We start from the raw sequence: 12,545 nt of genomic DNA on the forward strand, positions 1-12,545 counted from the left end.
AAAAGTCGGAGAAGAATAAAACAGTGATTCAGAGCTGCAGCGTTGAGTGGGTCGGTCTGCAGGCCACGGCCGTGTGATGGACAGTTTGCTCTCTCAGGGCTCGATGGCAGAATCATTTGAAGTGTAAACTGCTGCATATCTGGTTAGTTTCAGATGTCATGATGCTACTCGCTGCCTCTCTGTTAGAACAGATGCACAGTGACGCCCGGCCGCCCCAAGCAAACACCAGAACAAGCGCCTGTTCAAGAAACCGGAAGAGGTGACACGTCACATCAGGTAGGCTTCTCCTTCCCGCCTGTCTCCCGCCTTTTTGTCATGGATGTTTCGCTTTTCCCGCCTAAATGCTCGTACTCATCAACAGTGACAAGTCCTGAAACACACTTAGAGTGAATACATGGAGTATACAGAGTGAATACATGGAGTATATAGAGTGAATACATGAGAATGCTTCTCTCTCTCTCTCTCTCTCTCTCTCTCTCTCTCTCTCTCTCACTGATCAGTCCCAACTCCTCTTTACACCCACTATACGGTGGGGTAAAGGACATTTTATCTCGAGTTGAAAAATGTTCACTGTCTCGTTTTAGTATCTATGTACTTGTTGTGATAAAGATTTGGCAACTCATGTTCCAGTGAACAAGACAGCTGGGAAATAATTTTCCCCCCTTTTTTTGGATTAAAAAAAAAAGAGATACACAGAAATCAACTGTGTTGTCTTTTTGAAATCAGTGGTAAGTTCTGTTAACCGTCTGTTCCTTCTGTCTAAAGGTTTAACCAAATATAGACACATTTGGGACCACATTGTTTTGGAGCATCACGTAGCGATTTGATATTTTTGATGATCAAATTTTTCTCACAAAGCTGTTTTTGCATTAAAAGGATTTTTATGCAATGGTTAAGAATATTAAGGCATAATTTATACTCCAGCAGTTTGACACCTTGACATTTTGGCACCCCTGTTTTGAATTTCAGCATGCGTTTTGACATGTTTATATTAATAACATTGTGATCTCTGAAGGCCATGGCCCCGGGCTACTTGAACAAGACTACTAAAGAAAAGGATTTCAAAAGGAATACTGTAGCAGCCCTGGGACCTGTCAAATCAGCCCTGATTCCTGTGCCTGATAAAAATCCATTACACACAGATGTATGTTACAGGGGGGATGGTTAGCAGAGCCAGAATCCGCGCTGGTTCTATAGTAACCATGGCGAAGCGGGCATGCTAATGGGAGGCAGGGCTGAGGCGGAGCACTGTGGGGACCGTGGTATCACCGTGTTTAGTGGCACAGTGAGAAGTCCCGGTGTAGGTTTTCCAAAGCGTTTGCCTCCGACGGGACGTTTCAGAACCATGGCGAGAGAGAGAGAGAGGGAGAGCTCCAGGCTCCGTCTGAGCCCTCCTCAGACACATCCACTCAGGTTGGTGCTGGCCCATCATTTTTAATCATTTATAATCATCGGTTTGTCTGGTAGCCTTACTGCACATCTGTTTTTACGTTTTATTCAGACTTTGAGAAACTTGGCAGTAGACGCTTGGCCCGTGTCAATGATCAGATCATCCACCTCACACAAACAGCTGGACATGTCATTTAAATGGTTTCAGGGTTATATTCAATTCTGCCTCAATTCACAGTGTGTTAAAGTCCCGTTAATGAATTATTATCGAAAACAAAAACAAAACAAAGCTTTGCATTGTCTAAACAGCACTCATTGGCTGCACAGTGTGGGGTTCTTACATTAGCAGATACTAATTTTCATTTACAGGTCATAGTATTGCTTGAGACATGAGCATAAAATGACTTCATATGACAGATGGAAATACCAAATAGATATTGAATTAGTATCAGAGATTTTAAAATGTAGAATATATCATTGCAGGCTAGATCTTATTAGCACCCAGCAGAAATGGAAAGCTGGAGTGAGAGATTGCATTAGAGGAAGCTGCCATTAGACGCTGCCATTACGCTGTGTCTTCAGCAGCAGGCAGAGGCTCTGGTTTCAACTGTGACACCTCAGTCACACGTGATCACTCACACACCACTGACTCAGACCCAAACGAACAGATTCTACATCGCAGTCTTCCAGTGCTTATTTCAATATAATAATGATAATAATAATAATAATATCATTAATAATAATAATAATAATAATAACAACAACAATAATAATATCATTAATAATAATAATAATAATAAAATAATAATATAATTAATAATAATAATAATAATAATAATAACAAAACAACAACAATAATAATCATTATTATTATTATTATTATTATTATTATTATTATTATTATTATTATTATTATTATATTATAACATTTATGTTTGTCATGTTTATATTTATGTTGTTTATATTTATGATGTTTTATCTTTGTCATGTTTATGTTTGCACTGTTTATGTTTGTAATGTTTATTTTTTTTGTCATGTTTATGTTTATCTGTAACCTGTCTGCCTTTCGCCCAGTGAACACTGGGATAGGCTCAAGCACCCCCCACGACCCTAATTAGGGTAAGCGGCTTAGAAAATGAATGAATGAAAGAATGTTTATGTTTGTCAAGTTTATGTTTGTAATGTTTTTATTGTCCAGTTTATTGTGTCTGCATTTGGCAGGATCTTTATATGGATTTGTATCATCCTATATCACAGAATGCAGTCAGAAAAATGAGGGTCATTTTACCGTTACATGTCTGTTTTTTTTCTCCAGTTTAAAATATTGTAATGCGTTCTTAAAGCGGTTGGGTTGCTGTCCTGTGTTTCTGGGCCAGTTACGGGAGCTGCGGAAGGACACAGTCATGACTGTGAGTGCAGCTCATTCATCCAAATTTGCTTAGTCCTGAACCAAGCATGAAAACCCACCTGACAGTCTCGTGGTTGAAGTGTCTGGGCCAGTGCGCTTCCTTTTGCTTGATTTATTACAGGAGCACAGATATTTGCCTTTCAAAAACCTGTCCATACACTCAACGTAAATCCACCTGGATCAGGTCAGTCTGGTCATCTCTGTTACGGTAGCGCGGTCTATAAACGTTAAAGAACTCGTGAAAATGATGAACATTTTTTGTGAAATGATTGGTCGTTTTATTTTTCAATTTTCATGGATAAACGAACAGAAATAAAACCAAAAGAAAAATACTGCCTGATATTTAATATAAGATATAAAATATAAAACTATGTATGACAACATAAATCTTGTTTAAAAATAATATTTTATATAAATTCCGACACCAACAATTATCTCAGTTGGAAGTGGATAGACAAATAAATGCTCTTTAAAATAACAGTTAAAAAACGTCGGTTATTTCCACTGTTTTCATAGGTTTTGCTCTCCCTCCGGTACAATACATTTAAATTTACCTGAGAGTAGAAAGCATTAATTAAATAAACGTGTTTTTAATAAAAGTGTTTTTATTTCAAACATTTTAGTTTCTTTATGAGCAGAAAAAGAAATGAAATCGAATGTCCAGTGCCCCCTCTCCTGAATCACCAGAGTATGGCTAATTTCTTTATCCACTTCAGTTCAGACTCTCAGCTGGGCTTACTGGACCTCTCTGGTCCCGCTGTTCCTTAGCAGGACCTGCCAGAGTCAATTACACAGCCCATGTTTAATGGCCTCTCCTCTCTGCAGACACACTAATAGATAAGAATGAAATTAGAAATAATTAACAGGCCTGTCTGTGTGTGTGTGTATGTGTGTGTGTGTGTGTGTGTGTGTGTGTGTGTGTGCGTGTGTGTACAGTGGAGAATGTGGAGGCTCATGTTTGAGCAGGAGTGTTGGAGTGCTGTATTTGTGAACCTGTAGATTGTGTGTGGATCGTATCAGGGCAGGAAAACGGAGAGAGAGAGATGCTTTCTGATCGGGGGGGTATCTATATAAGGCATGACTACATTCCTGTGGGGTAATAACAGACCTGCTCTCTCGGTGGGGGGGGGGGGGGGGGGGGGGGGGGGGAGTCAGCTCTTTTATCCCTAGCCCTGGCAATGCACAGCTCTCAGGCTGGATCATTGTGCTCAGTTAGATGGATATTTAACCTATTTGTTAAGCAAAGTCACATGACTAGATCACACACACACACACACATAATTATTAATCTGATCATTTATTTCAATAGGAGAATTCACCAAAGCCATTTTATTTGATCTCCTCTGCTCCTCTTAATTTGCAAAAATTCTGTATTTGTGCTTTCGTCTGGTGTGATATGTTATGAAGAAAAATCAAAAGGAAATAAAAATAAATTTGAGTTGTGTAAGCGTGTGTGTCACTGATATCGTGGCTAAATGCACTGTCGGTAACGTTGTCCACTTAGTTGCGGTCTGTGCATCTGAGCTAGTGCATGACAGCCATTGTTTCCTGATGAACAATAAATTAAATTAATTGTAATAAAAATTATTTGTAGTATTTTTATATGCAAAATGGCAGAACTGAACCTTCTGAGAATGAGCATGATGAAAGTCACTTAGAGGACAAATTATAATATATTTATTTATAATACGAAAAAGTGCCTAGCATTTTACAAACAAATAAAAGCATTTTTTTTGTTTGTTTCGTTTTTTTTTTAAACTTGACAGATTAACCTGAAATCCATCTTCCTCAAAGTAGTTATAAAGCATTAGAATGTTTTTGGCTTTGTTTGGTACCTACATTTGGATGGGTCTGAGTGTGTGTGTGTTTGTGTGTGTGCGTGTTTGTGTGTGTATGTGTTTGTGTGTGTGTGTGTGTAAGGAGTGTGTTTCTATGTGTGCTTAAAACTCTCTTCCTCAATGCCCTCAGCTCTATCCCAGCCTCACAGAAAAACATGTCGCTCTGACCTTTGACACAGGCTTGCCTAGATCCACTCTCTGCCAGGAAACTGAACACATGTTTGAACAATTAGTCTTGCAGTGCTGAGATCAATTCTGCTGAAAAAGAAGAGAAAGCCTGAGTCAGAGAAGTTCACCAGAGTAAAAGCTTTGAAAGAAAGGACGTAGAGGGGAAAGTCACCTCATCACTGCCCAAGCCTCTGTTTAGTCCTGTCCTACAAACATCAAGTGTCTGTGTTTGCTCTCTTCCAAATGACGGTCTTAAGTGCTACAAACAAGGCTCTGTTTAAGTAGGACAAATGGGTAGCTTCAGTATTGATCCACGTCGTGCATCGGTAAGTGGTCGACATCGCCGTTCCGCCGACTTTTCATCGGAGGCGTCTTTTCTTTCGGCTATACGCGCCTCTGATCGTCATGGAGACGCCGGTCCTCGGGCGGTGGACAGGTATACGCTTTTTTTTTTTTTTTAAAGCCGCCAAAAAAGTCTCAGCCAATTTTCTCCCTAAGTGGCTCATGCTCCCCGCTCCTGAAAACGAACAGAGAAAAATATGAAGTGTGGACTCTGGGCTCTGAAAGCAAAGTGAAATTGCTACCTCCATAAATGGAGTCTGTGTTTCCTCCTGTATAAAAACAAGTCGACTTATTTCATCCAAACATTTTAACTTTTCTCTCCTATCTTTTTCACCCGCCTGTAGAGAAAGAAAAACATCTTCCTCCATTTTCTCGGTGAGACGGATGTGTGTGTGTGTGTGTGTGTGTGTGTTATATTTTATTTTTGAGTTTCTTTGAAGTGAAATACTATCATAGTTCTTACAGTAAGAAAACACAAAGCGTTTTTTTGTTTTTTTTAATTATTTGAAACATTTTCAATGAAAACATCACATTAAATCTAAATCACCAAGTAAAGGTTTCCCAGTCCTGCCCGTGGACCACGCGTGTGCTGTGGAGAATGCGGTGTTAACAGCCCAAAGGCAGATTCTTATCGAATTTCCACATTTTTGTTATCCACATGCATTAATAGCGTGTGCCTGTATCTTTCTATTCCCACGGAATGCGTGGATTATGACGATCATGTGTTTGCTCAGCGGCCTCCGCGGGCTTTGATATCTCACGTTGCTTTGAACCAGACAATAAATGTGACGTTCACAACCCGCTAATCACTTCTGTTTTGTCCACCAAAGCTCGTCTCTCAGAGCTCTGACGGCTGCCCCCTGTCCTGCCTTCTCCTCCTGTTGTGACTTTTATTTCGTATCATTTAGTGTTTCTTATTGACTGACATTACAGTGAAAAGTGACATTCTGCCTGTGCTCAGTCAGGAATGTGGAACTAACTCTGATACCATGAAGGTGTCTGTGGACTGCACGTGCAGGTCACAGTGGGTGATCAGTGAGTTCCCTGTCTTAGTGAAGCCAAGCATTTGCATGAACAAGTAAAAGCAAAATAATATGTTTTTCACTATCTTTCAACAGTTTTAGTGGAAAGAGTGTTAATGAAATTTCACTGGGAGAGAATTTCTCATTGCTGACAGACTGCAAGGTTTTCTCATCAGCTACATCTCAATCAAACACTAACACTTCCTTTTATGACAGAGATTAATTTTTTTCTCTTTATCTTGCTGACTTAAATGAATTAAAATGTTATAAAACTATATTCTTTTGAAAGACTACATGTGTGTATTCACCGCTGTGTGCTAGAGACAGTGACAGGTTTTTTTCGTTATATCTCTGTGTCATTGACAAGAGCTGAAAATATGTGTCTAACACCAAATATGTCTGAACAAACTCTAAACAGAACACACACACACACACACACACACACACACACACACATCCACACACACAGACACACAAACCCACACACACACACACACACACACACACACACAGACACACACACACACAGACACACACACACACACACACACAAACACACACACACACACATGCACACACACACACAAACACACACACACACACACACACACACAGGCAAGGGAAAAGCACAAGCATAAACAATGCCGATAACGGAGAATGGGTTTGGTTCATTTTTTTCCCGCTTCTTTGATCCAAGGACAGTATCAGGAACTTCCCAAGGTCAGGGAGAGTTAGCCCACCAGAGGAAAACTCTGACAGGCAGCGCCAGGGAGACATCTCCCGTTCTCCTCTGCCTCACTTTTTACAGGCTGCGGCTGCCAATTAGTGCCAATCAGGCCAGTGCCGCGCGGAGCTGTCGGAGGCCCACCTGCACCCACACCACATCTGGCCTTCCTTCACATCTGTCAGATTTGAGCCCGTGTCCGAGCGCCGCCGCGCGTCTCGCCGCACGGGCGAAGCGTTCTGATCATGGTTTATTCATGGCGTGCGAGGTAATCGTCCTCCTCTGCCGTGCCGTCGCTCCGTAGCACGCGCATCTGAGACGCTGCCGAAGCCCAGGGTTGAAGATTCAAGATCTTTACAGAAATCGTGCCTGATCTGCACCTTTAATAATGCATGGTTCAGTTTTTGTAATGTTAAAAAGCTGACTTTTAGCTACACTCGCAGGACAGTAATGCCATCTGACGTTTTTCTCCCGGCAGTCTCCGAGGTGGCAGGCTCAACAAACACGCGGCTCCGGTGATTGACACGGACAAAAAGAGGTGTAATCTCATTTATGTTTTTGAATTGTCATCCAGAGCGATGGGATTTGAAAATGAAGGGTGAAGCCGTGGCTTTGAATACCAGAGGTAAGAACTCGAACTTGACAAGTGTGACGAGAACATGCAGGAAAGTCACTTAAAGTATCAACGTAAGAAAAAAAAAAGAAAAAAAAAGCGTAATAAAATACTACAACAGTCGCACGTGGGAGTTTGTCTCAAGGTCGAGACTGTTTCTCTTACATTCTCACCATTTTACAGAGAAGTTGTTTGTTAAGATCATGGCAACATACCAGAGCAAACAAACAAACAAAAAAAAACTCTGTATGATTTTTTTTTTTCACTAACCTATCACTAAACCCAGTATGTGGATGAGGCTGTTTTGTGTGCCTTATATCAATGTAATATAATCGCTAATTGTCAACAATATCATTTTTTAAAGTCTGTTCTTTGGCCCAATTATAAATTGGAAAAAAGAGACCTTGAATTGCTGTGAAACTGCTGTGCATCAATAATTTGTTATTTCTTTGATTTAACACAAGCAAACAAGTTAAACAAAAGCTTTAGCTCTTGGACAGATTCTTAAATTGGATGAAACCAAAGGGATATGAGGAGGAGAGGGTGGCCTGAATGAGTGAAATAAACACACACACTTAGAATCGAGGGCTATCATGTCTGTGCTGAATCTTCTCTCCAATCTATAGAGTCTGGAGAAAGAAAACTCTCTTTCTCTGTCTCTCTTCTCTTCTCTCCCGCGTTCTCTCTCTCTCTCTTAGAAAGTGTTGAAATGTAAATGTGTGTATGCTGAGCCTGGTCCCTGGATGTCTGGGTGTGGTGACCGCTCCGGTCCTGGCTTGACACACCTGCTGTGTGTGAATGCGGGGAGAGCTGCTGCAGAGGGAGACCAGTGAGGTCAGAGTTATACCGGCCTGACCTGAGTCTGTCTTACAGCTCAAGGCAGCACAGTGTAAACATCATCTCCAGAATGCTCAGCGCCACTGAGAAAGCTCCCCGCCACTCTCCAACACCTCCAGATGGGACCAATTTGCAATGGCTAGTTCATTTCAGAGCCCTGGACTAAGACCTTGGGTGAAATTATTTAAACCTCTTTCAAATGCGACTGAATTGAAATGTCAGACATCGATTAAACAGGGTCAGGCTGCATGTGAAGACCTTCCTGTTTCTCCACTCCCACGATCTGTGAGGGCGGCAGGATACACGGGCGCGCAGTCACGATGACGGTCACCTGGTCTCACGCACAAAACATGCTTCAAAACCAACTAACCTCCCAGGTTGGAAATGCACTAAAGAACCGGTGTCATGGAAATTACATCCTTTCAACCAGTGCTCCAAATGCATTCAGTAGAGACTGAAGTACCTAAAAATGGTAAATGGGCCTTCCGGTATTGAAGCCAGTGATTTGTGAATGGACTAAAAACATATCCTGACCGAGTCATTCTGTCAAACACGCAGCTAAGGCCCTTCATCACAAAAAGGGCCAACCCACCCTCAAACACAAATCCTTCTTCATCAGCTCAAAAGAAACCACTGCTCATAGAAATAAAAAAAGACCCAGGTTAGTCAAAGACAGACAATCTCTTACTGAACAGCTATAACATTTAGACGTTATTTTTTTTTCCTTTTTATGACATAGTGTAAGTGAACTACATCCTTCCTCACTATCCATCAGTCAGCTTCAGATCCACACCGTTTAACAGATCCATTATTGCACATGTCAGAGGCATGGAGAAGGACTTACACAGGACTCCATGCACTGTGTGCCTGCAACAACAACATCAACAACAGCAAAAAAGAGGTGGGGGGTGGGCTGGTTGGTTGGTTGGTTGGGGGGGGGGGCGGGTGGCAGTATGGGGAAATAAGCACCTGTCATGTGCCAACTGAAGTGTTAAGTGCACAAATTGTAGAGGCGCTGGTGATGTTTCCGTGGGGGTGACAGCTTGGGGTCTGGGTGGCACGTCCTGGCCTGGCAGGTCATGTGGAGCGTTTGCCAGTCCTGCAGTGGCTGAGAGGCATGATGGCAACACTTATTTACTGAGTGTCTGCCTCATTTCCCAGGATTCAGTTTGGCTCCACATCATGGGCCGAGGGGGTTGATTTCCCTCCCTGTCATTGCTGAAGGGATTCAGTGGCAAAACAATCTTTGGGAAACATTTAGATCGTTTATTCAGTGCGCCGGGTGCTGTCCACGGGCAAAATCGCTCATGTTCTCCGAGTCTGTTTCCTCAGGTAGTTGTACAACACAGTCCACTGCAGTTACTCTGTCAGAGTGTCGCTAGACTTTCTGAATCATAACTTTAAATTACATTTGAACATGTTTGAGTGGAATGGAAACTATTTTGCCACAAACCATTTTATACTTCGTTTAAATATGGCAAAAGTTAAAGTTTTGCTCACCATCAGAAGAAGGAGGTCCGTCCATCTCAAGATTGCTGTATTCCAAAGTTTGCGTGGGTTGGATACGTGCTCCTCAGTTCTCATTCGTATTTTCACTCTGTCTGGAATTCTCAGATTATGAAAAAACAACATCTGCGAAAATCGATATCTTAATTTAGAATTAGCGCTAATGTTGTAAAGCTTTGGGGCGAGGAAGTATTACAACATAGTTTCTCTGATAAAGCTAGAGGCAGGTATTAGCTACACGAGTACAAATTTGAAAATTTCAGGGTTTTTTTTTTTCTAATTTCCACAGTGAAAATAGAAGAAACTACATGTTAATTTGGATTCATTCGGACTCACAAATCACAACCACAATATCAAAAGCGAACGCCAGTGGTATGAGTAGTGCGACACCACCTGGTGAAAAAATGGTATGACCAGAGACATTTTAGATTGAATCAGTGGGACACGCTCTGACCCTTATTCTGACTGAGGTATTTATCCCTTCGGTCTGTTGGAGAATAAATACACGAATACGCGAGGGAAAGAATCAATAGATGCATGAATGATTATCTGGGGGAAATTATGCTGCTCCACAAACTTAATAACTCAAATATCTAAAACACCTAAAGTCATTTAATGATACACTCTGGGACTCTAGCCCGACAAAACGATACATTTTCATCAAATTTTATTAAAAAAACATCCCGGATGACAAAAAAATGGATTCCTGATCTTTTAAATTGCATTAATGCTTACATTTAAACTGTGATGCTTATTTATCACAGTTATCATAGTTACTAACATAACACAGCAAATTTGTTAATTATTTGAGAAACCATTAAGGACTTTATTGTAAGCCTTACCCCCCTTACCTGACGTCACACCTTTTGTGAGGATTTTATTGCCACCTGCCGGCAGAATCACCACATGACCATTTTGTTTAACACTGTGGCAGATATGAAACGAACTTAGTGTAATGTCGATTTTGAGAGCGCGTTATATCACAAATAGCGGGAGCAAAAATGGGTCTACCCGACAAAGCTTTTCGCTGGCAATACAGCAAAAAGTTGGATCCATTAATAGTTGTCTGTTTCATGAGACAAGTAGAAATTTAGTACTTAAATTTAGAGATCTGTGGATTGAATGTGGTTGGAAAGATCACACTGTTTCATGGGATGTCTCTGACAAACCTTACGTCATCATCATTTTGGCCGCAAGCAGCTATTGTTTAAATAACATAATAAGATTTCTCTGACACCTGTATTAATATTATTCTTGAACAGTCTCATTTACTTCTTACATACTGTGTCTATTCTAGACCCGCTGACAAGCTGCAGCCTGTGGGTCAGGCCCTGTGGGCATGGCAGAGTGGGCATGGCCCTGTGGGCATGGCAGAGTGGCTCACGGCCTCATTTCAGACTGAATGAAAATGTAAAACACAGTTTCATTTGTCTTCATCTCTGAAAGAGTTTTGTGCATTAACAGCCTTAAGGTGAGTTCAGATGCTTAGAGTGGAGCCAGAGTTCACCCAGCCCCTGGTCTGCTGCCAGCTGGAGATTTTAAAGAGGTACAGCAATACGGACAGTATTTTCTATTCGTTCAGCTGTTCCCACCGAAAGGTGCAGGCCTAGACAAGCATATGAGGCTGATAACTTATATCACTGCCATATAACTATGGTAATTTTCGTGTTCCTGGGAAAAATAAGAAAAACAAAAAAACATTCCTACATTTTTATTTTTGACACACTTACCTCACACTGAGAGGAACTTGTAATAGCTCAGTCATTAATTTGACTATATAATAAGAGGCCTTTTATGTATGGTTTTCACCATATTGCCTTTGTCCCTCAGCTGGACTTTAGACCTTCAATCCTGCTTAATTTTGAATTTAATATTGAAATAAATGTTGAATTCAACTACAAATTAGACATTAATGTCTATTTTAATGAAATATACTATGTATTGTAATATTTCTTCACATTTTCTTGTATTTTTCAAAGAACCCCTGTCCCTTGGGGTCACTGTCATTTCCACCACATTGTACAAAACAGAATGCTGGGATCATGTTTTAGGGTTTGTATACTTGGTAACCATAGCAACAGTCACTCAACAGGGGAACACATGGCTGGAAAAAAGAGTGACCTCCATAAGGGGTAATAAAAAGAGGAAAAGTCAAGGTAAATATGAGTTAAATTGAGAGTATGTTTAATGGGTGTCATTTCCAAACAGCTCGTATTTCATATGAATATAAAACCAACTGGACCAATTTCATTTAATATTGTGTATTTTGTGTATATTTATTGTCAACTCTAAAACTGACATTAGCAGACTAACATATCATTAGATTTTCAAAGAAATATGACAAGATGTCATTTCCACAACAGTCATTTCCCCAAAAGGAAACAATGATTTCCTCTTAATGTTGAGTGAAATATGTATTAATTTAACAAAATCATCACAGTCACCATCAGGATGTGTTTCTACAGAATGGAGAAATAAACCATAGCAATGCGTTTATGTATAAATGTATATATATATATATATGTGTGTGTGTGTGTGTGTGTGTGTGTGTGTAAAAAGTTAGATGCTAAATGCCAACTGCTAAAATTTTCCTGACCAAAATGGACCATGTTTGAAAAATTACCCATAAGTAAAGACAAAGTGAATATGCCTAGATGTGCACTTGTGCAGATGTACAGTACTTAAAGGAAACATGTAT

The sequence above is a fragment of the Chanos chanos genome, chromosome 2, assembly GCF_902362185.1.
Source record: "Chanos chanos chromosome 2, fChaCha1.1, whole genome shotgun sequence".
In the NCBI taxonomy this organism is placed as follows: Eukaryota; Metazoa; Chordata; class Actinopteri; order Gonorynchiformes; family Chanidae; genus Chanos; species Chanos chanos.